Genomic DNA, 25,472 nt, shown 5'->3' on the forward strand with positions numbered 1-25,472 from the left:
GCTGAGTCAGAAATGTGCATGTACTTTAGGGTAAACACACACACTCATATATTTATTGCTTGAAGAAATATTGCATGACAATATGGAAATGTTCATTCTGCACACTGTGGTCTCACCACAGCAGGGTGAATAAACATACAAGAATGTTTGGATCTGGCATACAATCAACTCCAGCAAAGCAGTGGTAGGTTAAAGACAGCTTTTATACTCAAACCGCTCCACAATTTGCAGGGCATGCTAACTTTGCCAGATGCAAACTATGAGCTCTAAGTTATATCTGCTTCCTGAAAGATAAAGCAAAATTGTTGCGAGCATCACACCATCCAGATCCGAAACTCTGAATCCCTAATGAATTATCTATTTTTTAAAAATAATTCTCAGCATGTGGGTGTCACTGGCTAAGCCAGCATTTATTGTCCACTTGCAGTTTACCTTGAGGAAGGGGTGGTGAGCTGTCATCTTGAACTATTTTAGTCCATGTGGTGTAGGTGCACCCCCAGTGCTATTAGGGAGGGAGTTCCAGGATTTTGACTCAGCAACAATGAAGGAATAGCCAAGTTAGAAGGGTGCCTGACTTGGAGGGAAGTTTGGAGATGATGGTGTTTCCATGCACCAACTGCTCTTGGTCTTCTAGGTGATGGAGATTGCTAATCTTAGTTGGGAGAAAGTTGTGATGTTACATTTAATCTAAGCAGCCCTGTTCTGATCATGTACAGCAACTCCTACCAGGAGTAATGCATGTGTTTTGTTAATGGTGTGTTAATTATATTGTTAAGATACATAGCTGAACGGCATTGTTTAACTAAGTGCTGAGGGTATTTATAAAGAGAGACTGCTGGGACACTGGGTTGGGAGGTAGAAGTAGATATATGTAATGCTTCATCCTGTGAATAAACCCATCCCATCATCAGGAAAAGTATTAGTGTCCAGTTTCATATTTCACCAACGGGCTTGAAATCAAATTAACATGTCTGTGTGTGTATACTGGCTGACAATTGATAACTGATGAGGAACATAACTCTGAATCTCACAAACAGTCCAATTAGAGTGCTTAATGAATACTTGTTAGATATTCACAGGTGGGTTTGTGTTGCAGGGCTCGTCTTGCTCACCAATCTGAAATCTACAGTGTTTATCACCTATTCCCAAAGACAATTTCCACGTTCTAATGAGGATGGCATCTTGTAACAATATGCTAATTACCTAAATTAATTAACTTTGATATTTGTAAACTTAACCCCTTCCTGATTTGAACCCTAATGACATTCAGACAGATGTGTCCCTTTTGTGGTTAGGTCTAAATAATCAGCTTGTCTATATGAACAACTCTCTGTATAAAGAGATGTCTCAGGCTTGTTCTTCTTTCCCTTTCTGGTGAACTTATTGTTGGCTCATATCCTTACCAGATAGCCATTATTTTAATATTCTTTCCCTTCATAATTTGAAAAAAAAATCTATGAAGTCACCTTGTAACTTTCTTTACCCTCATGGAAAGTCTTCAAGTCTTTCCTTATAACAATAATTTTTCATCATTTTATCATCCTGGTGAATTGATACTGTGAGTTGTCAATGTTATTTTAATGTTCTTTCTATTATGCAGTGCACCAAAAATTGCACACAGCTCTCTTCACTCTGAACCAACCAATGGTAAATGCAAATTCATTAGTCACTTGATAGTGCAGAACATGAATATTGTTGAGAAAAGAAACATGCTGTCGAAGCTTTTTGTCTTACACTCATCAGGATAGATGCAAGAATGCCAAATTTCAAATTAATAATGCATGAACAAAGGGTGTTGATTGGTTGGCAAGTCTACTCTGACTTTATTACCTCTTCACTGTTATGCTGTTTGCCCCTATTTATCAATCCCAGATTGCTAAATCATCACAAGGGGTGGAAGCTAATTCTCAAAGGCACCCCAACTTGAAAACCTTTCAATGTGCAGTATATGCTTCTTATATTTGGCTGTTACTCAGATTTTAGTTGGGAATAATGTGGACGTATGTTGAGAAATTTCTGTTCCAATGACATTGCTATAAATTTTGAAAGCGTTTTGATTGCTTCTCAGTTCTTTAGTGATAGCCTCAGGAACACTTCCCTCAAATCACTACCATGCTGGAAAAGATTTAATGTGTTGTTCAGAGTGAAGCACCTTAAATAATATTGGCGTAATCACCCTGGTCAAAGCTGCACAGGATCAGGTATTTCAGCTTCTTCCAGAGCTTAGTCAGTATTTGTGTGTGAAACTGCAGGAGTGACATGAAGCCACCACTTAAAAGTTGATTCTACATTTATACATATAAATGAAAAAAAATCATCCCAAATAACCAGCTCCCTCATTGGTTTTCCTTTTTGATTGATTTAAACTAATTGGCTACATTTGTGGACAGTGTTGAAAAGGGATCTGAGGCAGTATGACTTGTATTACATCAGATTACATGGAATGCACAACACAGAAATAGGCCATTCAGCCCCAAAATGTCTAATCCTTTCTGTACTAAGGAAATAGGTAACAATGTACAAAGTAATTAATACGGTAAGTAGTATGCTTGAGATTGCTAATTATGTATAAAGAAGGCTCTATGAATTGTTAAAAACAAAAAACTGCGGATGCTGGAAATCCAAAACAAAAACAGAATTACCTGGAAAAACTCAGCAGGTCTGGCAGCATCGGCGGAGAAGAAAAGAGTTGATGTTTCGAAACGTCAACTCTTTTCTTCTCCGCTGATGCTGCCAACCTGCTGAGTTTTTCCAGGTAATTCTGTTTTTGTTTTGGATTTCCAGCATCTGCAGTCTTTTGTTTTTATCTCTATGTTTAATTGACTGCCACTGCTCTTCAAGAAATGCCTTCCTTGAAGAAGTTCTTTTCGTCTCTGCGACAAGATTTCCATATCTCTCTTTTGCCTTGCTTACCTTCATTGCTTTCCATTTCTCTCCTGGTGTTTGACAAGGTGTTTACTAAAACCCGCTTTCACAGCCATACCTCCTTTCTCAGTGACTGTCTCCGTCTCCGACTTACCCCATGTGTATTTCAACTGAAATTCCACACCTCATGTTTCGAACCCACCCAGGATTACAGGTATCTCCGGGACATAAAACGTTTCTCGGACTGCTGTTCCCGTCGCATTCTGAGATCCACACTCAGTGCCATGCGCCGCCATATGAACACACTCGACCTCTCCCTCCAGCAGCACCGCCGTGCCCTTTTTCAAAGCTGCGCGTGTCCCCAGTTTCATTTTATTCTTCGCCTCATCCGACGTCTCAACAAGAAACTTTTTCTCTTTCTCTCAAGTGCTAAGGAACGCAAGCTCCAACAACTCATCGACACCAACAACCATCTAGGACCCTCCACCCCTGCCTGTCCCTCCGTCCCCATCCCATCTTCCAATCCCAGCCCCAGCCGTGTATTCACTATACCCCCTGATCTTCCCCTCTCCGATGCTGAACGTTCAGTGCTCAGCAAAGGACTTAGTTTCATACCCCTACGCCCTCACCTCAATGAATTTCGGGCTCGGCATGATGCTGAACTCTTCTTCTGCCGTCTTCATCTCCGGGCTCACTTCTTTGGGCAGGAGTCCTCTCCCCATTCAATGGATCCTTTCACCCAGCTCCAATATTCTCCCTCCACCTGGACCCCTCCCTCTGGATTCTTACCTTCTCTTGATCTTTTCATTGAGAACTGTCGGTGCGACATTAGTCGTCTCAATTTCTCTGCTCCTCTCACCCATTCTAATCTCTCTCTCTCTGAACTTGCTGCACTCCATTCTCTCAGGTCCAACCCTGACATCGTCATCAAACCCGCTGACAAGGGTGGTGCTGTTGTTGTCTGGCGCACTGACCTCTACCTCGCGGAGGCTGAGCGTCAACTCGCAGACACTTCCTCCTACCTCTCCTGGACCATGACCCCACCACTGAACATCAAGCTATTGTTTCCAGGACTGTCACTGACCTCATCTCCTCTGGGGATCTTCCTCCCACAGCTTCCAACCTGATAGTCGCCCAACCTCGGACGGCCCGCTTCTACCTCCTACCCAAAATCCACAAACAGAACTGTCCCGGTAGACCGATCGTGTCAGCTTGCTCCTGCCCCACAGAACTCATTTCTCGTTATTTTGACTCCCTTCTCTCTCCCCTTGTCCAGCCCCTCCCCACCTACATCCGTGATTCCTCTGACATCTTACGTCACATCAACAATTTCCAGTTCCCTGGCCCCAACCGCTTCCTCTTCACCATGGACGTCCAATCCCTCTACACCTCCATCCCCCACCAGGATGGTTTGAGGGCCCTTAGCTTCTTCCTCAAACAGAGGCCCGAACAATCCCCATCCACCACTACTCTCCTCCGTCTGGCTGAACTTGTTCTCACACTGAACAATTTCTCCTCTCACTTCCTCCAAATAAAAGGTGTGGCTATGGGTACCCGCATGAGCCCCAGCTATGCCTGTCTCTTTATGGGGTATGTGGAACATTCCTTGTTCCAGTCCTACTCCGGCCCCCTTCCACAACTCTTTCTCCGGTACATCGATGATTACTTCGGTGCTGCTTCATGCTCTCGTCGGGACTTGGAAAAATTTATTAATTTTGCTTCCAGTCTCCACCCCTCCATCATTTTCACGTGGTCCATCTCTGACACTTCCCTTCCCTTCCTTGACCATTCTGTTTCAATCTCTGGTGATAGGTTGTCCACCAATATCCATTACAAGCCTTCCGACTCCCACAGCTACCTTGACTACAGCTCCTCACACCCCGCTTCCTGTAAGGACTCCATCCCATTCTCTCAGTTCCTTCGCCTCCGTTGCATCTGTTCCGATGATGCTACCTTCAAAAACAGTTCATCTGACATGTCCTCCTTCTTCCGTAACCGAGGTTTTCCACCCACGGACGTTGACAGGGCCCTCAACCATGTCCAGCCCATCTCCCGCGCATCCACCCTCATGCCTTCTCCTCCCTCCCAGCAACATGATAGTGTCCCCCTTGTCCTCACTTATCACCCCACCAGCCTCCGCATTCAAAGGATCATCCTCCGCCATTTCCGCCAACTCCAGCATGATGCCACCACCAAACACACCTTCCCTTCACCCCCCCCCCGTCGGTGTTCCGTAGGGATCGTTCCCTCTGGGACACCCTGGTCCACTCCTCCATCACCCCCTACTCCTCAACCCCCACCTATGGCACCACCCCATGGCCATGCAAAAGATGTAACACCTGCCCCTTCACTTCCTCTCTCCTCACCGTCCAAGGACCCAAACACTCCTTTCAAGTGAAGCAGCATTTCACTTGCATTTCCCCCAACTTAGTCTACTGTATTCGTTGCTCCCAATGTAGTCTCCTCTACATTGGAGAGACCAAACGTAAACTGGGCGACCGCTTTGCAGAACACCTGCGGTCTGTCCGCAAGAATGACCCAAACCTCCCTGTCACTTGCCATTTTAACACTCCACCCTGCTCTCTTGCCCACATGTCTGTCCTTGGCTTGCTGCATTGTTCCAGTGAGGCCCAACGCAAACTGGAAGAACAACACCTCATCTTCCGACTAGGCACTTTACAGCCTTCCGGACTGAATATTGAATTCAACAACCTTAGGTCCTGAACTCCCTCCTCCATCCCCACCCCCTTTCTGTTTCTTCCCCCTTCCTTTTGTTTTTTCCAATAAATTATATCGATTTTTCTTTTCCCACCTATTTCCATTATTTTTAAATATTTTTATATCTTTTCTGCTCCCCCCACCCCCACTAGAGCTATACCTTAATTCCCCAATCATCCATTTTGAATTAGCACATTCGTTTAGATAATATCACCAACTTCAACACCTATGTGTTCTTTTGTTCTGTTGAGCATGACATCTTTTGATGATCTGCTTCTATTACTGCTTGCTTGTCCCTACAACCACACCCCCCCTCCACTTCTCTCCACGTCCCCCCCCCCCCCAAACACACACACACACCTTAAACCAGCTTATATTTTACCCCTTTCCTTGGATTCACCTAGTTCTGTTGAAGGGTCATGAGGACTTGAAACGTCAACTCTTTTCTTCTCCACCGATGCTGCCAGACCTGCTGAGTTTCTCCAGGTAATTCTGCTTTTGTCTATGAATTGTTATTGCTCTATGGCACCAGGCTGTTGTGGGCTCCTCATGATTAACGAGTAGACAGAGCTTCACAAACAATGGATTAACAACTCTATATTTAAATATCACCCGCATGTCACTCAAAAGTCAGCAAAATGTGCTCCATTGTCAGTGCATTCCTATAATTAGTTACTGCACTGAGTCAATGCCTAAAGGAATTTAGCTCCATTTTGCCTATTTATTTGGGTCAAATCCCTTTGCGGTGAACCATGACCCATTAAAGGGTTTGTTTCCTCGATGACATGTGGATCTTCCTCTGGCTGTTTTCATATTCAGAGGGCAGCGGGAAACCCCAAGCCAGAAGAAAATTCATTTGCTTGTGGCTGAACATCTGCCAGTGTGGCCGGTGCAGTTGTACACAGGAATCCGTTCCTTAAAGTAGCCATCCTTCTGGAATGTAAACTTTCAGCATGGTATCATGTTGGATTTAAGGAGAAGCCAGAAAAACAAACAAGGGTGAAAGGATGTGTTGAGAGGGCAAGAGGAGACTCGAAGTCTGCAGCAGAAAGGCTGGCATAGACATGTTGGGGCTGAATGGCCTATTTCTGTGTTATGCATTCCATGTAATGTGATATAAAACAAGTCATACTGCCTCGGATCCCTTTTCAACACTGTCCACAACTGTAGCCAATTAGTTTAAATCAATCAAAAAGGAAAACCAATGAGGGAAGTGGTTATTTGGGATTTTTTTTCATTTATATGTATAACATAGTAAAAGTCTTCTGCTTCCTATGACTATTATAGTGAAGGGCCTGGAATAGAAAGGGGTAACATGGGATTAGGTACAGTACCACTCACATTGTGATGTAAAGGGACACCTGACCTGAGTCTAGAGGGCAGTCTTGGACTGGACAGAGACGTGTGTAGAGGCAAGCATGGAGACAGCTCCTACTTAGACTTTATACTATATATATGTATATCGTTACTAGTAGTTAATAAACACTTACGGTTAAACTATACAAGTCTCAACCTCTTCATGAGACCTATCGAACTACAAACAACATCTTACAACAAGTAGCACACATGCTGGGAAAACCTGTGTTTCCTAGCCCTTGCAACCATGAACTAATAGGAACAACTTCTCTTTGTCTACCTTACCAAAATTTGTCATAATCTTCATCACCTCTAGCAAATCTCCCTTCACCCTCCTTCGCTCCAAGAAGAACAATCCAGCTTAGCCAACCTAACCTTGTAGCTAAAATCCCTCATCCCTGGAACTGTTCTGGTTGATCTGTTCAAAGATGTGGTAAGTGCAGCATGATTGGGAGAAAATGTGATTATGGCCCTATGGTTCCCAAGGTTCAGCATCATTAGCGGATTCCTTGCATCATGTCTGTGTCCGTTCTAGAGTCATTGAAAATAGTAATGAAACTCTCAAATAGAGTGCTCCAATCTCATGGAGCTCTGACTTATCCAACCTACCTTTTAGGGTGGGACTGAATTCATATCTACAACACAGCCTCATGATAGAGAGAAAGTGAAAGAAATGCTGGAGCTACACTATATGCAGATCAACATCCACAAGGAATAGATCAATGGTTTGATTCAGCAGAGAACCCAGCTTAAAACGTTAACCTATACTTGCATAAAGGCAAGTGTCTTGTTACATAAGGTAATTCGTTACCACTCAGTTACAGTTCCTGCCCATTGCGAGCTCCTTTGGGAGCAAGTCACATAAATGAGGCATATGTAAAAAGTCAAGAGATTTCTCTTGTGATGTTTGTATTGTGCCAAATGCCTTTCCTTACCTTTATGCCAATTGAGTTTTGTTCTTGTGGAACAAGGTTCCAAACTACACATTTAAGGAAGTCACAATCCATTAACTTATATGTGTTAAAAACAAAAAACTGCGGATGCTGGAAATCCAAAACAGGAACAGAATTACCTGGAAAAACTCAGCCGGTCTGGCAAAATCGGCGGAGAAGAAAGAGTTGACGTTTCAAGTCCTCATGACCCTTCGACAGAACTAGATGAATCCAAGGAAGGGGTGAAATATAAGCTGGTTTAAGGTGTGGGGGTGGGTGGGTTGGGTGGCGGGAGAGAAGTGGAGGGGGGGTGGTGTGGTTGTAGGGACAAACAAGCAGTGATAGAAGCAGATCATCAAAAAATGTCACAGACAACAGAACAAAAGAACACATAGGTGTTAAAGTTGGTGATATTATCTAAACGAATGTGCTAATTAAGAATGGATGGTAGGGCACTAAAGGTATAGCTCTCTGTGTTTAATTGACTGTCACTGCTCTTAAAGAAATGCCTACCTCCTTGAAGAAGTTCTGTTCGTCTCTGCGACAAGATTTCCGTATCTCTCTTTTGCCTTGTTCACCTTCATTACTTTCCATTTCTCTCCTGGTGTTTGACAAGGTGTTTACTAAAACCCGCTTTCACAGCCATATCTCCTTTCTCAGTGACTGTCTCCGTCTCCGAATTACCCCACGTGGATTTCAACTGAAATTCCACCCCTCATGTTTCGAACCCACCCAGGATTACAGGTATTTCCGGGACATAAAACATTTCTTGGACTGCTGTTCCCGTCGCATCCTGAGATCCACACTCAGTGCCATGCGCCGCCATATGAACACACTCGACCTCTCCCTCCAGCAGCACCGCCGTGCCCTTTTTCAAAGCTGCGCGTGCCCCCAGTTTCATTTTATTTTTCGTCTCATCCGACGCCTCAACAAGAAACTTATTCTCTTTCTCTCAAGTGCTAAGGAACGCAGGCTCCAACAACTCATCGACACCAACAACCATCTAGGACCCTCCACCCCTGCCTGTCCCTCCGTCCCCACCCCATCTTCCAATCCCAGCCCCAGCCGTGTATTCACTATACCCCCTGACCTTCGCCTCTCCGATGCTGAACGTTCAGGACACAGCAAAGGACTTAGTTTCATACCCCAATTCCCTCACCTTAATGAATTTCGGGCTTGGCACGATGCTGAACTCTTCTTCCGCCGTCTTCATCTCCGGGCTGACTTCTTTGGGCAGGAGTCCTCTCCCCGTTCAACGGATCCTTTCACCCACCTCCAATATTCTCCCTCCATCTGGACCCCTCCCTCTGGATTCTTACCTTCTCTTGATCTTTTCATTGAGAACTGTCGGCGCGACATTAGTCGTCTCAATTTCCCTGCTCCTCTCACCCATTCTAATCTCTCTCTCTCTGAACTTACTGCACTCCATTCTCTCAGGTCCAACCCTGACATCGTCATCAAACCCGCTGACAAGGGTGGTGCTGTTGTTGTCTGGTGCACTGACCTCTACCTCGCGGAGGCTGAGCGTCAACTCGCAGACACTTCCTCCTACCTCTCCTGGACCATGACCCCACCACTGAACATCAAGCCATTGTTTCCAGGACTGTCACTGACCTCATCTCCTCTGGGGATCTTCCTCCCACAGCTTCCAACCTGATAGTCGCCCAACCTCGGACAGCCCGCTTCTACCTCCTGCCCAAAATCCACAAACAGAACTGTCCCGGTAGACCGATCGTGTCAGCTTGCTCCTGCCCCACAGAACTCATTTCTCGTTAGCTTGACTCCCTTCTCTCTCCCCTTGTCCAGTCCCTTCCCACCTACATCCGTGAGTCCTCTGACACCTTATGTCACATCAACAATTTCCAGTTCCCTGGCCCCAACCGCTTCCTCTTCACCATGGACGTCCAATCCCTCTACACCTCCATTCCCCACCAGGATGGTCTGAGGGCCCTTAGCTTCTTCCTCGAACAGAGGCCCGAACAATCCCCATCCACCACTACTCTCCTCCGTCTGGCTGACCTTGTTCTCACGCTGAACAATTTCTCCTTCAACTCCTCTCACCTCCTCCAAATAAAAGGTGTAGCTATGGGTACCCGCATGGGCCCTAGCTATGCCTGTCTCTTTATGGGGTATGTGGAACATTCCTTGTTCCAGTCCTACACCGGCCCCCTTCCACAACTCTTTCTCCGGTACATCGATGATTACTTCGGTGCTGCTTCGTGCTCTCGTCGGGACTTGGAAAAATTTATTAATTTTGCTTCCAATCTCCACCCCTCCATCATTTTCACGTGGTCCATCTCTGACACTTCCCTTCCCTTCCTTGACCTCTCTGTCTCAATCTCTGGTGATAGACTGTCCACCAATATCCATTACAAACCCACCGACTCCCACAGCTACCTTGACTACAGCTCCTCACACCCCGCTTCCTGTAAGGATTCCATCCCATTCTCTCAGTTCCTTCACCTCCGTTGCATCTGTTCCGATGATGCTACCTTCAAAAACAGTTCCTCTGACATGTCCTCCTTCTTCCGTAACCGAGGTTTTCCACCCACGGACGTTGACAGGGCCCTCAACCATGTCCAGCCCATCTCCCGCGCATCCACCCTCATGCCTTCTCCTCCCTCCCAGCAACATGATAGTGTCCCCCTTGTCCTCACTTATCACCCCACCAGCCTCCGCATTCAAAGGATCATCCTCCGCCATTTCCACCAATTCCAGCATGATGCCACTACCAAACACATCTTCCCTTCACCCCCACTGTCGGCATTCCATAGGGATTGTTCCCTCCGGGACACCCTGGTCCACTCCTCCATCACCCCCTACTCCTCAACCCCCACCATTGGCACCACCCTATGCCCACGCAAAAGATGTAACACCTGCCCCTTCACTTCCTCTCTCCTCACCGTCCAAGGACCCAAACACTCCTTTCAAGTGAAGCAACATTTCACTTGCATTTCCCCCAACTTAGTCTACTGCATTCGTTGCTCCCAATGCGGTCTCCTCTACATTGGAGTAAACTGGGCGACCGCTTTGCAGAACACCTGCGGTCTGTCCGCAAGAATGACCCAAACCTCCCAGTCGCTTGCCATTTCAACACTCCACCCTGCTCTCTTGCCCACATGTCTGTCCTTGGCTAGCTGCATTGTTCCAGTGAAGCCCAACGCAAACTGGAGGAACAACACCTCATCTTCCGACTAGGCACTTTACAGCCTTCCGGACTGAATACTGAATTCAACAACTTTAGGTCTTGACCTCCCTCCTCCATCCCCACCCCCTTTCTGTTTCTTCCCCCTTCCTTTTGTTTTTTTCCAATAAATTATATAGATTTTTTTTCCCACCTATTTCCTTTATTTTTAAATATTTTTAAATCTTTTATGCTCCCCCCACCCCCACTAGAGCTATACCTTGAGTGCCCTACCATCCATTCTTAATTAGCACATTCATTTAGATAATATCACCAACTTTAACACCTATGTGTTCTTTTGTTCTGTTGTCTGTGACATCTTTTGATGATCTGCTTCTATCACTGCTTGTTTGTCCCTACAACCACACCACACCCCTCCACTTCTCTCCCCCCACCCAACCCACCCACCCCCCCACACCTTAAACCAGCTTATGTTTCACCCCTTCCTTGGTTTCACCTAGTTCTGTTGAAGGGTCTTGAGGACTCGAAACATCAACTCTTTTCTTCTCCGCCGCTGCTGCCAGACCTGCTGAGTTTTTCCAGGTAATTCTGTTTTTGTAACTTTTTTGTGTTGTTCAATATGTTTTTGAAAGCTCAACAGTGGCTCTGGGTCAGAAGGTTGTGAGCCAGAGGCCTAAGCACAAAATCTTGTCTGATTCTCTAGTGCCGCACTGAGGGAGTGTTCTCATGTTTAAACCTGGGGCTATATCTAGTTTGGTATCTTAGGTAATGGCAATCCAGAACTCTCCCCAAAATAGCTGTTGAGACTAGAGTTCAATGGAAAATTTCAAAACTGACATTGATTAGATTTTTGTCAGATAATCATATTATGGGATATGGAACCAAAGCAAGTAGATAGAGTTACAAGAACAGATCAGCTATGATTTAATTGAATGGCAGAACTGGCTCAAGGTACTGAATTGCCTCCTTCTGCCTTTATAATACTGGTGGTGTGCTACATTCCACTAAGAGAGTCCAAGTTGCTGTAGCACTATTACGTGCATGTTGTAGTCCGAAGCTGTTGGTAGTCATGGTAGAGGCTCCAATATTCTTGCTATCACACGACTGACCACGAATATCTCCCGCTCTTACAGCCTGCCATTGATGTATGATGGATGGATTTGCAGATTGACACTCGATCTGTTTGGCCACATTATGAACGCACCTTAGTTGACCATCAAGTCCTGGGGTGGTACTTGCACCCAGAGCTTCTGGCTCAGAGACAGGAACAGTACCCAGTGCACCATAGGACCTTCCCTACCATGGCAATGGCAGGGGGGGGGGTGAGCTGGTGGGAGATATTTTAGTATATTAGGGAGAGGAAAATATTAACCAAGGTTCTTGCTCCAACAAACTGCTGGAGTTGTTGAGATGTAGACACTGCTTGAGGACAGAGGTGGCCATGGCTGTGAAGATTGGTCCAGTTACACAGTCTTCAAATACCCCATTGCTCAGACTTGCATGTGTAGAATCACTTCTCGAGCAATTTATCTAAGCACTATCAGTGCCTGGGGAAATCATCTCAACCTCCTTCTAGAATGGACAATAATGGTGGTGGTGGGGGTTGGGGGAGGGGCTGCGGGGGTGGCAGGCGGGTTGAAATAAGAGGCAAATTGGGGAAGGGAAAAATCACAGGAAAGAATAAAGGATCCATTTTTATTTAACGAACTGCGAACATTAAAGAGACTATTCTGAGAATTTTCAAAAAGGTTTCGTTGATTAAAATTCTTTGCAAGTTAATATTCCATATGCTGCTTCCTTTTTGAAATCTAATGAATAAATAACATATGTAAATTTCAAGGAAATTTTTTTTCAAGAAGACAAGGAGTGCATTGTTCCATTGCTGGTTTCAGCAATATGATTTTCTTTTAAACATTTCATAAAGAATGCCTGTAATATCTAGCTCCACAAATCCTAAATTAATTTCCTGAATTACTTGCAGATTAGAATGGATTTGTGCAGAAACAGGACATGGGCAATGAATCAAAGCAAGGGTGAAGCAGATTGTAAATGCTCGGAAATATATCGGGGCCGCTCATAGAGTCTTACTGACATCGAAAATGATCAAACATAGGTGAAAGGTCAAGGCCAATGCCTGGCATGTGTCCAAAAATAATGGCGAGTGAGAACTATTTTCCCTTATTGAAGAGCTATCACTGTAAATTAGACTGCATCGTTCGAACTTGAGTTATCTAAACATTGCACAATCGTCATAGATCTAACTAGTGTCAACATCTTGGTGTTCCAAACATAATGGCCCTGTGGTCATGGTGAATGAACTTATAGACCCCACTAGACTTTCTATGTGGGCTATTTTAAATTCTTCCATGAGATGTGAGTGTCACTGACAAGGCCAACATTTGTTTCCCATCCCTTATTGCCCTTTAAAATGTTTCCCTCTTGGACCCTTGAAGTCCATCTGATATTAGCACACACTCAGTGATGTGAGGAAGGGAGTTCCAGGACTTTGACCTGGTGACAGTGAATAACTGGTGATGTAGTTCTAAGTCAGGATGGTGTGTGACATGGAGGGGAACTTGCAGGTGTTGGTGTTCCCTTGCATCTGCAGCACCTTGTCCTTCTAGGTGGTAGAGGTCGCAGGTTTGGAAGTTGTTGTTGAAGGAGACTTGGTGAGTTGCTGCAGTGTACTTTGTAGATGGTACATACTGCTGCCACTGTGCATCGGTGGTGGAGGGAATGAATGTTTAAGATGGTAGATGTGTGCCGATCAATTGGGCTGCTTTGCCCTGGATGGTGTCGATCTTCTTGAGTGTTGTTGCAGCTACGTTTATCCAGGTAAGCAACTTTAGCAGTGGAACTTGCAGTGATTCAAAATCCAAAACATGGTGCACTCTACAGGGAATCTCATCAAGACAAACAACTGTGTGACTCCTGAAGTAACCAGATTGAAGATCCCTAACTAAGACACGCAGAATTGGAGCCAGGGATTGTATATTACATTACTTAATTCAATACCAATAATGTACACCATCATGCAACTTGCAGGATGCTGGAAGGCAAGCTAGATGGGCCTTGGTCTTTTATCATCTAGCACTTCTTATGCTCCTATGCTACTTACTGAGTTTCGGGGTTCCATTTCATGCTTCTGTTCATTTACCATTAAGGCCATTGGTTTGGTGACTGAACAAATCATATTCTGTTTCTAAACAGAATGGGAAATTTACAGGTACTTTGAAAACCATTGAAAGGTAAAAAAGATATGCATTTATATAGCACCTTTCATGATCTCAGGATGTGCCAAACCCTGTATAGCCAATTAATTACTATAGAAGTGTTGTCACTGCTGTAATTTCAGAAACACGACAGCCCATTTGTGCACAGCAAGCTCCCACAAACAGCAATGAGTTAATGACCGAACAATTTTTTTTAGGGAGATTGGCTGAGGGAATGGGTATTGGCCAGGACACCAGGAGAACTCCCCCACTCCTCTTCCAAATAATGTCATGGGATCTTTTACGTCCACCTACAAGAGCAAACAAGACCTCAGGCTAATGTCATCAAAATGGCTCATTCCCTCAGTAGTGCACTGGGAGTGCACCTTGGATTATGCACTCAAGTCGTTGGAATGGGGAACGAACCCATCCGAAGGTGACTTTGACCAGTTCTCAAGGATCGTATATGCTAAATCTACTGTAAACCAGTCTAGTGATTTCATTAGAATACCACAAAATCCAATATTAACCCCACGAGAGGAAAATGTTCATATGACTCTCATGACTTGTTATTTATTGATTGTTTCTTTGCCGAGGGGCAAGTGTTGAATAACATGATATGGGCTTACCAGTAATTATGAACCGTTACAAAATGACATTGCTGATATGCTGATTAGTTGCAGGGGCGCAAAACCTTCAGGCTGCATGTCAAATTTATCTGACTAACATTAATTACTCTTGAGTTATTATATGCTATAAATCCAAGGCCTTGCATGCAGTCTAATTGGGATCAGCACTTATCCCTTTAAACTGCACCTTGTCAGCTGTGCCGTATACGTGTATAATACACAAGTCATTTATTGTGTCTGGGGACAAGAAACACGAAGAAACTTTTCTCCTTTCTGTTAACTGTCTGCTTCCTTGCCACTCTGCAATTCTTGCCTTGCTCTCTGCTTTTATGTTTTTAATCTATTCCTCTTCTCTCAAACTTCTGTGCGTTATTTTATCCAGTTTCTTGTCCCTCTGCCTCAGCCCATTTCTCATTCTCTGTGCCTCTCCTTCAGACTCCTTGTGTTGCTCATTTTTTTTTTGCTATCCTCATTGTGATCTTCATCTTCTCTGGATATTGGATCATTGTCAATGAAGCAGGCTTGAAAGGACCTGTCAAATACTTTGCCGTAGTTTTCAGTGTTATTTATCTGCCAATGTGCCTTTCAAAGTTATCTGTTTAAAAGAAGGTGCATTTTAGGTTCTCCCATCTACACAACTGCAGCCCTGACTGACACCATGAGATATGAGCTGAACTAGACACAGAGCTTAAAGAGTACCATTTGCCATTTGGACGTCAATCTCTATATTTGTTTTCAGATAGTATAACCTTTCTCGCCTCTGAATCAGGAGAACCATAGAAAAGTTACAGTGCAGAAAGAAGCCATTCAGCCCTTCATGCCAGTGCCGGTCAAAAAAGGGGAAAACAGAAACTAGCCGCTCATTTCAATCCCACTTTCCAGCCCCTGGTCTGTAGTCTTGCAGGTTACAGCATTTCAGGTGCAGGTCTAGGTACCGTTTAAATGAGTTGAGCGTTTCAGCGTCACCCACCAATTTAGGCTGTGAATTCCAGATGCCCACCACCCTCTGGGTGAAAAAGCTTTTCCTCATGTCCCCTTTAATCCTTCTACCAATCACCTTAAACCTATGCCCTGTGGTAATTGGCCCCTCAGCTACGGGAAACAAGTCTTTCCTGCCTACCCCATCTAGACCCCTCATAATTTTGTATATCTCAATTAGTTTCCCCTTAACCTCCTCTGATCTAAGGAAAACAACCCTAGCCTATCCAATCTCTCCTCATAGCTGCAATTTGTAAAAATTTGTGACTCTGTCACATGAGCAGGGACATGTTAAAAATGAGTTTTAAAAGTTTTTTTTTTAAATCACTGTTCAAAACCTCATCCCGCCCATGGATGAGGTTTCACAAAAAACGCAAAGGTCACTTGGCCTATTTGCCTGCCTCTTAATTGTCGGTGGGCCGCTGCCAACTCTCGCACGTGCCAGTCGAGCAAAATATTGCGATGACATCGGGACGCTCGCGTACTATTTTACTCTCGTTCAGGTCAGGTGCGCGCCCTCCCGATGAGGGAATAATTCTGCCCCAGAAGATTAACATCAAGTTCCTCTGGAAGGAATAATGGACTCCATGTGTGGTATATGCCACCCCACATTCATAACGAAAGTGCAGGCACAGGTTTAAGTTGGCATTTCAAGAATTTGTTGAATGTTTGATTATCAAAAGCACCTAGTACTAGGTAGCAGATTTTGTAGAGGGGGCATAATATGCTCAAAGCTCATAACCATTTTCTTTTAACTGTCCAGAAATGTTGGCAAATATGAGCAAAACATTTAATACACTCTTGTAATATTCCTCAGATTGCCATTAACAGATGTTAATCTGTTTATTTCAAATGAATTAATGCCTCCATTAATATTGTCAACTAAAGAAAGCTATATTAACTCACATGGCACTCACCCGCTACTATCACCGACAATAATCTCGAGGCTTGTGCATGTTTCTCTTTTATTCTTTCTGCTTTGGATTTTCATGTTATCTTTTGTGCTGTAGTTTGCAGCTCTAGGCTAGTCCGTGCCAACTTGGCTGACCTCGATGTTTTGGATTGCTGAATGCCCTTTGGTTAAAGATCGAAAGTAAATGATCCAGGGCTCCTTGTTGCTAACTAAACTTGTGGTTGATGCAGATGCATTGACTTTGACTTTGGGTGTGGTTACGAAGCTCTTGTGGTCAAATAGTCTGTTTAAATTCACTGCCTGGTCTGATGGGTGAAGCTTGGTCTCTTGGACGAGGGAACAGAGGACTGGGAAAGTGCAGCGGGGCTGTGGATGAGAGGCGATGAACAAATATAGCTGATTATGTCCTAACTCGACCTGCGAGAGAAGCAGGGGGAGTTGGGGAAATACTTGAGGTCTAATCACTGCCAGCATAGTGGTTATGTTACTAGACAAGCAATTTAAAGGCCTGGACTAATACTCTGGGACATGAGTTTGAATCCCACTCATGGCATCTGGGGCATTTACATCCAATTAAATAAATCTGGAATTTAAAAAAAAAATTAGTATTAATTATTGTGACTGTGAAACTACTGGGATTGTTTTAGAAACCTCATTAATGCTCTTTAAGGAAGGGATTCTGCAGTCCTTACCTGTGACTCCAGGCCTATAGCAATGTGGTTGATTCTTAACTGCCCCCTGAAAAGCCTAGCAAGCCATGCAAGTGTATCTCAAGGGCAACTAGAGACGGGTAATATCTTGCCACTCTCTAACCCTTTAATTCAAATGTAGAGTATTTGAAAAGGGGAAAGCCGTTCAAATTCTTGATTTGCTAATGGGCAATCAGATTCAGAAAAAAGAAAGGACATTCAAATTAACCAATCGCAACAGTATTGAATGACAATCACAAAAAACAGCTGAAGGAAGTCTTTCGCAACGGGCACATGTCACTGAAATGAAACCCCAGATTAACCTTTGAGTAACAAATGTCTTTCAAAACTTGCACGTTTGTTAACTGCTAAGAAAGATTTTCCCTTAAGTTTGGATTCAATCATTCCAAACCGAGGACGTTCTCCCCTCTGTTTTTAGCTGTGGATCTACTGGGGGTAAAATTTCAACAATTTTGACCACATGATTTACCCTCAGCATTTGTTCTTTGTTCAGTTTGAAGGGCTTGCGGTGTCCACATCTATGAACAAATTAGAAAAATGATGAGAATTTCTAACACAAGTGAATCTATTTGGAAATAGTGGGGATGGGGGTATTTGTGTCATGAAGTTGGCATGAGTTAAAAAGGGTAAAAAATCAGCCATGGCTCCCACTGTTAATCCATTGGTCTCTTATCATCCTTCATGAACTCAGGACATCCCAAGCGCTTCCCAATATATATCATTTTGAAGTACAGTCACCACTGGAATGTAGGCAAGTTCCTATGTTGGATATCATTTGAGAATTGGATTGAGTTTACATATGATTTAGTTGTTTCTTAAATTACCTCAGGCTGGTGGAAGTTAGAATCTTGGAATCATTTGAGAGATGGCCAGATGTAACAATGAGGGGAGGGTAGGATTACAATGGAAGGGCGAATTAAGATGGGTGAAAGTCCTTCCTTATTTGTATGCATTTTGTGATTTTGTAATCTATCCCATGTGCAATAAGCTTGACAGCACTGACTATTTAGGCTCACTTATTAGGAATGATCCTTTGGAACAGACACTGACTGAAGCCCATAGAACTGACCCCTGGCATGAGTCAGGAAGGAAAGCTGGGAAACAAATACAATGCGATAATCTACAATATGTTCAACTCTTTCGCCATTTTAGGTTTTAACAGGACAAAATCTTTCTTACAATTTGACAGAATGACTCATTGAGTTCAGGTAATGATCCCATAGTAACCAAGAGTCACTCATTCCAAACTGTGTCCCCTCGGTTTTCTGCTGTCGAGTGGATTGAAATCTACTGGAGGTAAAATTCCAACAATTTTGGCCACACCATTTACCCTCAGCATTTGTTCTTTGTTCAGTTTGAAGGGCTTGTGAGCCACATTAAGCTCATTCAAAATACAGCAGCTGCCGTGATTCCTCAGTTACATCTGTTATCCATCTCCTTGGATAGTTATGACAGCCGTTGCTCTTGGTTGGGTGGTCCTGGTTCCTTCCTGAGCTAAAGCAAACTGTATCCTTGGAAAACACCTGATGAGTATTGCAATTTGCCTCAGTTCTTCGGGAGAAGAGAGAGGGAATCATCAACCAGGGTTCCCACTCTTGGACACCATCCGATGAGATCTCCTGGCAGGTACTTACTATGTGGATCTTCACTCTAAAGAGAGAAAATTTACAGGTCTATGGGGACGAGGCAGACAAGTGGGGCTAGGTGAATTGTTCTGGCAGAGAGCTGGCACAGACACAACAGACCGAATGGCCTCCTTCTGTGCTGTAATTATTCGATGATTCTAGGTCAGGATGGTAGCGGGTATAGCAGTGAAGTTCTTATTGTTGAATAGCAGGATAACAACACTCAAAACTTGATGAACAACAACCTTCATTCATACAGAGTGTGCAGGAAGTACTTTAGAGTACTCAGTAGTACTCTTAGTCCTCAGAGTACTTTACAATGAGGAGGGGAAAAAAGGTTTTCCTCATGTCGCTTTTGGAGTTTTTTTTTGCCAGTCCTTAAGTCCAAGCCCTCTGGTCTTCAACCTTTCAACCATTGAAAACAATTTGTTTTTATTTACTTTGTCTGAACCCTTCATGATTTTGAACACATCTACCAAACCTTCTCTCAGCCCTTTCTGCTCTGAGGAGAATGATCCCAGCTTTTCCAGTCTCTCCATGTAATTCTAATCCCTCATCCCCTGAACCACTCTTGTAAACATCTTCTGTACTCTCCCCAAAGCCGTCACGTTCTTCCTAAAGTGTGATGTCCAGAACTGGACGCAATACACCAGCTGGGTCAAACAAGTGTGAGGAACATAGGAACAGGAGTAGGTCATTCGACCCATGGAGCCTGCTCCGCCATTTAATAGATTATGGCTGATCATCCGCCTCTATGCCATTTTCTCCACTATCCCCTTATCCCTTGATGTCATTAGTATCCAGAAATCTATTGATTTCTGTCATGAACATGCTCAATGATTGAGCTTCCACAGTCCTCTGGGGTAGAGAATTCCAAAGATTCACCATCCTCTGAGTGAAGAAATTCCTCCTTGTCTCAGTCCTAAATGGCCTGCCCCTTATTCTGAGGCTATGCCCTCTGGTTCTAGACTCACCAGCCTGGTCCTAGTTAGTTGTGCACAATTTCGGTGATTGCTGGAAGAACACATAGATTTGCAAAAGGGCAAGTTAAAGTTTCCACATAGTCTTGGTGTTCACTGCCTGCCTTAGCTCAATGGGTAGCACACCTGCCATTGAGTCAGAAGGTTGTGGGTTCACAATCCCACTTCAGAGACATGAGCACTACAGTGCAGTACTGAGGCAGTGCTGCACTGTCAGAGGTGCCATCAAACAGATGAAACATTAAACCAAGGATTGTCAGTTTTTTGGATGGATGTAAAAGATCCCATGGCATTACATCAAAGCAGAGCAGGGGAGTTCTCCCTGTTGTGTATCCCTTAAACATCACTAAAAATAGGTTATCTGGTCAGTATTGCAGTGCTGTTTATGGGAACTTGCTGTGTGCAAATTGGCTGCCGCTTCCCATGTTACAATAGTGACTACTACAAAAAGTACTTCATTGGTTATAAAGCGCTTTTGGTCACCAATCTTAATATCTCCTTAGGTGGCTGTGTGTCAAATATCTGTCTGGTTTTGTTCTTGTAAAGCACCTTGAGATGTCTTACTGTGTTAAAGTCATGATAAAATTGCACATTGTTCTTGTTGCTCATACACAGCCATTTCATATGATTTAGGCCAACTGTTGAATGAGGAGCATTTACCAAAGAACATTATTGTTTCTTTCTCATCAAACAAGACTAGGTGCAGCAAAGGCAAGTAAAATTGCAAAGCCACCCATAAAGCATTTCATGCCCCGCAGTTCCTCCAAACAGCATGAAGTATTTCTGTAGCAATATCGAACACATCAATCAGAAGAGGAATACGGCATGTCTTCAATTATTAGCCAAAGCACAGAATAGAAGAGTGGGGAGGCTATGCCAGAGCTGGATACAATGCTAGTTAGACCACAGCTATCTAGCTTGAGTACTGTATACAGCTTTGGTCACCACATTACAGGGAAGATGTGAATGCAATGAAGAGGATGCAGAGGAGGTTCACAAGGATGTTGCCAAGACTGAAAAATTTTGGTTATCAGGAAAGATTGAATAGGATGGAGTTGTTTTCCTTGTAACAGAGGGGGCCGAGAGATGAGATGTACAAAAATATGAGGGGCCTAGATAAATAGGGATGTATTGCAGAAACTCACCAAGACTCCTTAGGCAGCACCTTCCAAACCCATGACTGCTGCCATCTTGAAGGACAAGGGCAGCAGATACATGGGAACACAACCATCTGGAAATTCCCCACCAAGCCACTCACTATCCTGACTTGGAAATACATCCATTCCTTCACTGTCGCTGGGTCAAAATCCTGGAATTCCCTCCCTAACAGCACTGTGGGTGTACCTACACCACAGGGACTGCAGCAGTTCAAGAAGGCAGCTCACCACCACTTTCTCAGGGGCAATTAGGGGTGGGCAATAAATGCTGGCCCAGCCAGTGACGCCCACATCCTGTAAATGAATTTTTAAGAATTGATTTACCTTAGCAGAGTGGTCAAAAATCAGGAGGCATAGATTTAAAGTAATTGGTAGAAGGATTCGAGGGAAGATGAGGAAACATTTCTCTTCACCCAGAGGGTGGTGGAGGTCTGGAACTCACTGCCTGAAAGATTGGTAGAGGCAGAAACTTGCACCACATTTAAAAAGTATTTGGATGTCTGCTTGAAGGCCTGTGACCTGCAGGGACGCATACCTAGTGCAGGAAAGGTACGAATAGGCTGATTAACTCTTTGTCAACTAGCAAGGGAGTGATGGGCTGAATGGCCTCCTTCTGTGTCATAAATTTTCCATGATTCTATAAGAGGATGTCTGCTGTACTGGTACTTGCACTCCAGAATAAGTTCACAGAAGAATAAAATTCTCTGAACAGACCAGCCAATAGGATTAAACTTGTTGGTGAAAAAATAAAATATTTATCTTTCTTTTCCCCTAAGGACAATCTGATTATCTAGTGATATGACCATAATAGCTGTTAGGATGTGCTTGAGGGCATGTTTAGCCTTTGATGTCTCTGTGGTTGCAGCCTGAGTATTGTGTGGGGTTACATATAAAGAATGACTTAATTCTGGGACTTTATGTTATTATTTTATTCCAAAATGATCCAGGAACTATATTGTTCATGTGTATCTATACCTGCATAGATATTGCTGCATTATGCCCTATTGCACTCGTCTGTGTACCAAAGCAACAATGTGTTGTTCCGTAGCATATGGTGAGATTTGAGAAATGCATCCAATGTCAGCTCCAGTATATGTGCAATACAGTGTGATTTTCCCAAACTTCTGGGAACAAGACACAACATTAGGTTAAGGTGGCTGATGCCCCTGGAACTGTACCTTCGTACCAATCAGTATTTTCAGAAGGGGAAGCGAATGAACTGTAAGTGACCAAGATTGGCTCATGCTTTGACCTTCCCTTCTTTCTCAGTGCTGTCCCCTACATGACAGCTGGGATTGGATGTTTACTGTATAGAAACAGGGCTGGTTGTGTTTTCTACTTAATTTTTTTTTTTTGCAGCCTCACTGGCAAAGGCAGTATTTATTGTTCACCCCTAGTTGCCTGAGGGCGTTGGGTGTTATAATTCGCTGTTCATTCACTGAGTAAAGGTGGAATCTGGAGCCAGTCTTTCCTTAACATAGGTTTATTCACAAACCCCAAAGAACACAGGCACAGACTCCCTTTTACTTCCCCTCCACACAGGTGGTAACTGGTTCTTATATATACTTAAGAATAATGCCCTATCCTTCGCCCAATTAGTAATAGCTACTCTCACTTACAGCGGGAGCACGCACTTCATTATGACAGAATTGCAACACTAACATTAAGAACACAGGGTGGAATCTTCCACTCCCGCCAGCGGGAGGGCAAAAATCAGTTTCCCGACAGCGGGAAGTTAGTTTGGAATCCTGTTCCCTCGACTTCCATGGCAGCTTAAAGGCGGGTCCGAGTGTCCCGCAGAGCTATGTCAGGAACCCTATTTGCATCTCATGCATGCTCATTAAAAGCCCAATACTCCGGAATCCCGCTCCCCCTCCACCTTAAGCGCCTCACCAGCGGGAATTTCGAACGTTCTGGTTTCACAACTGTACACAAGTGACGTGCACCTGGTGAGGTAGACCTCTCCCTGGGCCTTTAGGTCAGTCGTTGTTGCTTTTGCCCTCCTTTCCCACGGCCACTGAGAGATATCGGCTGCCTGTAGCACAAGCCGCGCAAAGGCTAGGTACAGGAGATGGATGAGACTGAGGCAGGACTTGGCGGAGGTGGTGTTGGGGGTGGGGAGTGAAGAGGCAGAGCGGAGGAGTGAATGGCTGACCGGGTGCCTTTTAAACTTGGTGCCTGGACGTTGGAGCCCATGAGGTAAGCGCCATTTCCTGCTCGCTTTGCCCTGCCACAAGATTCGATGCTTCTTGCGGATGCATAATTAATGAGATGAACAGCGCCAGATCTCATGTGTTCAGCTGCCCTGCTCTCCAGCAGAAGTCACTCTAACCTCCGCTCCCGCCACTGGACTTAGTCTCCAGAACGGAACTCGAGTGTGGGACTCGAGTCTTATGTAGGTCAGATGGGGCGAGAAGGACATTAGTGAAACTGCTGGTTCACCACAGCAGTCAGCTCTGATCACAAATGCTACTGTGGGCTTTGATTCCTGGCTTCTTTCTAGCCCAGTACCAGGACCATTAGACCACACTTTGGTGGCGTTGGAAGCTTGAGGTTGTGGGGGCGACGAGGATAATGATTTTCACTCAGATTACTGTTGGGATCGAGAATGCTCTATCCCAGAAAGTGATGGAAGCTGGTCCCATATTTAAGTAATGAGATGGGTACTTGAGAATGAGGAACCTCGTCCCACTCCACGACTTCGCTGTGAACGAACCCAGCCCCTGGCAAGCCAGCGTGTCTTGGTGTCGGTCCCCAGCCCAGAGAAATGGGGAGGTTTGGCAACAGGAAAGGCATGCAGCTATAAAACCACCCACCAAATCCAATGATGATTGCTGATATGAGGTCATCAAGCAATATTGTGGTGACCCCACAACATGGGAAAAGCCAAAAGAGGAAGCAACCAACCACTTGTGAATGAGGACCTACAGGGAGTTTAATGCACAAAACAGACCATTGGTCCAACGAATCAACGCCAGTGATTATGGTCCACAAGAGTCCCCTCCCACATTCCTTTATCTCGCCCTTTCAAAATATCCATCAATTCCTTTTTACCTCATGTGGTTATCTAGCTTCCCCAGAAATTAATCTAAGCTACGCTAATCGAATCTTGAGAAGAGGACATCTGCCAGCTTTCTTGGACAGTGAACAGTGCAGGGAATAGGAAAAGCCAAATAAGAATGAGGGCTGTGGGGTGGGGGGGGTGGGGCTGTGGGGTTGGGGGGTGGTGGGTGGGGCTGTGGGGTGGTTGGGGGGGAGACATGTTGAAGCTTTTCGTCTTGCATCCATCAGGACACTTGGCAAAATTACTAATATAAGGAGAAAACAACAGTTTATACTGGATGTGAAGAGCGTGCTGATTGTTTTTTTCAGCAATACAAAAGCATACAGTTTGGTCATTATCCCATCACTCTTTGTGGGATCTTGCTGTGCACATTAGCTGCTGTGTTTTCTACATTACAGCAGCGTCTGCTTTAAAAAAAAGTACCCTATTGCCTGCGAAGCACTTATGCATGTCCTGAGGTTATGAAAGATGCTATAGAATTGCAAGTCTTTCTAAAGATGAGGATAAAATTGAAAAGTAGCATCTGGTGATTAATAAAGTGCAGAAATTGCAGAAAGTCCAGAATTCCATTTGATGGAGGTTTTCTATTTTGACAGTTTGACAGAGTAAAAGAGAAAAAAGTCCAGCATTCACCAACTGAGGGAAACACATCCAATTTCTTACAAAATACTAACCCTGATGTCTCTCAGAATGATCTGGTTCCTGAAATTAGAACCTGGAATATTATTGCATGAATGTTAAACACCTTTGTCTGAAATTCCACACTCTCGTGGGGCCAGTAGACAAATAGTGGAGAGTTCCTGTGGTGCTCAGGCCAATATCCCTTATCAAACAGAAACTACTTAGCTGCTGGGACTGTTTGTGGGACTTTTCTTGTGTACAGATCTGTGACCACACTCACCCAAGGAACAGTGGGAGGTGGCGGTGCAATGGTATTATCAGTGGACCTGTATTCCAGATACCCAGGGTAATTCTCTGGGACCTGGGTTCAAATCCCATCATGGCAGATGGTGAAATTTGAGTTCAATAAAAAATCTGGGATTGAAAGTCTAATGGTGACCATGAAATGTTTGTTGTAAAAACCCATCTGGAATCCTTACCTGGTCTGGCCAACATGTGACTTCAGACTTCAATAATGTGGTTGGCTCTGAAATGGCCTTATCAAGCCATTCAGTTCTCAAGGGCATT

At 44.3% G+C, this 25,472-nt stretch overlaps 1 protein-coding gene across 3 annotated transcripts in view; it reads left to right on the forward strand.

Annotated features, from left to right (window-relative positions):
* LOC121272069 (collagen and calcium-binding EGF domain-containing protein 1-like) overlaps window positions 1–25,472 on the forward strand; it is a 166,792-nt gene that overhangs the window by 65,470 nt on the left and 75,850 nt on the right. The window lies entirely within an intron of this gene.

The sequence above is a fragment of the Carcharodon carcharias genome, chromosome 32, assembly GCF_017639515.1.
Source record: "Carcharodon carcharias isolate sCarCar2 chromosome 32, sCarCar2.pri, whole genome shotgun sequence".
NCBI classification, from domain to species: Eukaryota; Metazoa; Chordata; class Chondrichthyes; order Lamniformes; family Lamnidae; genus Carcharodon; species Carcharodon carcharias.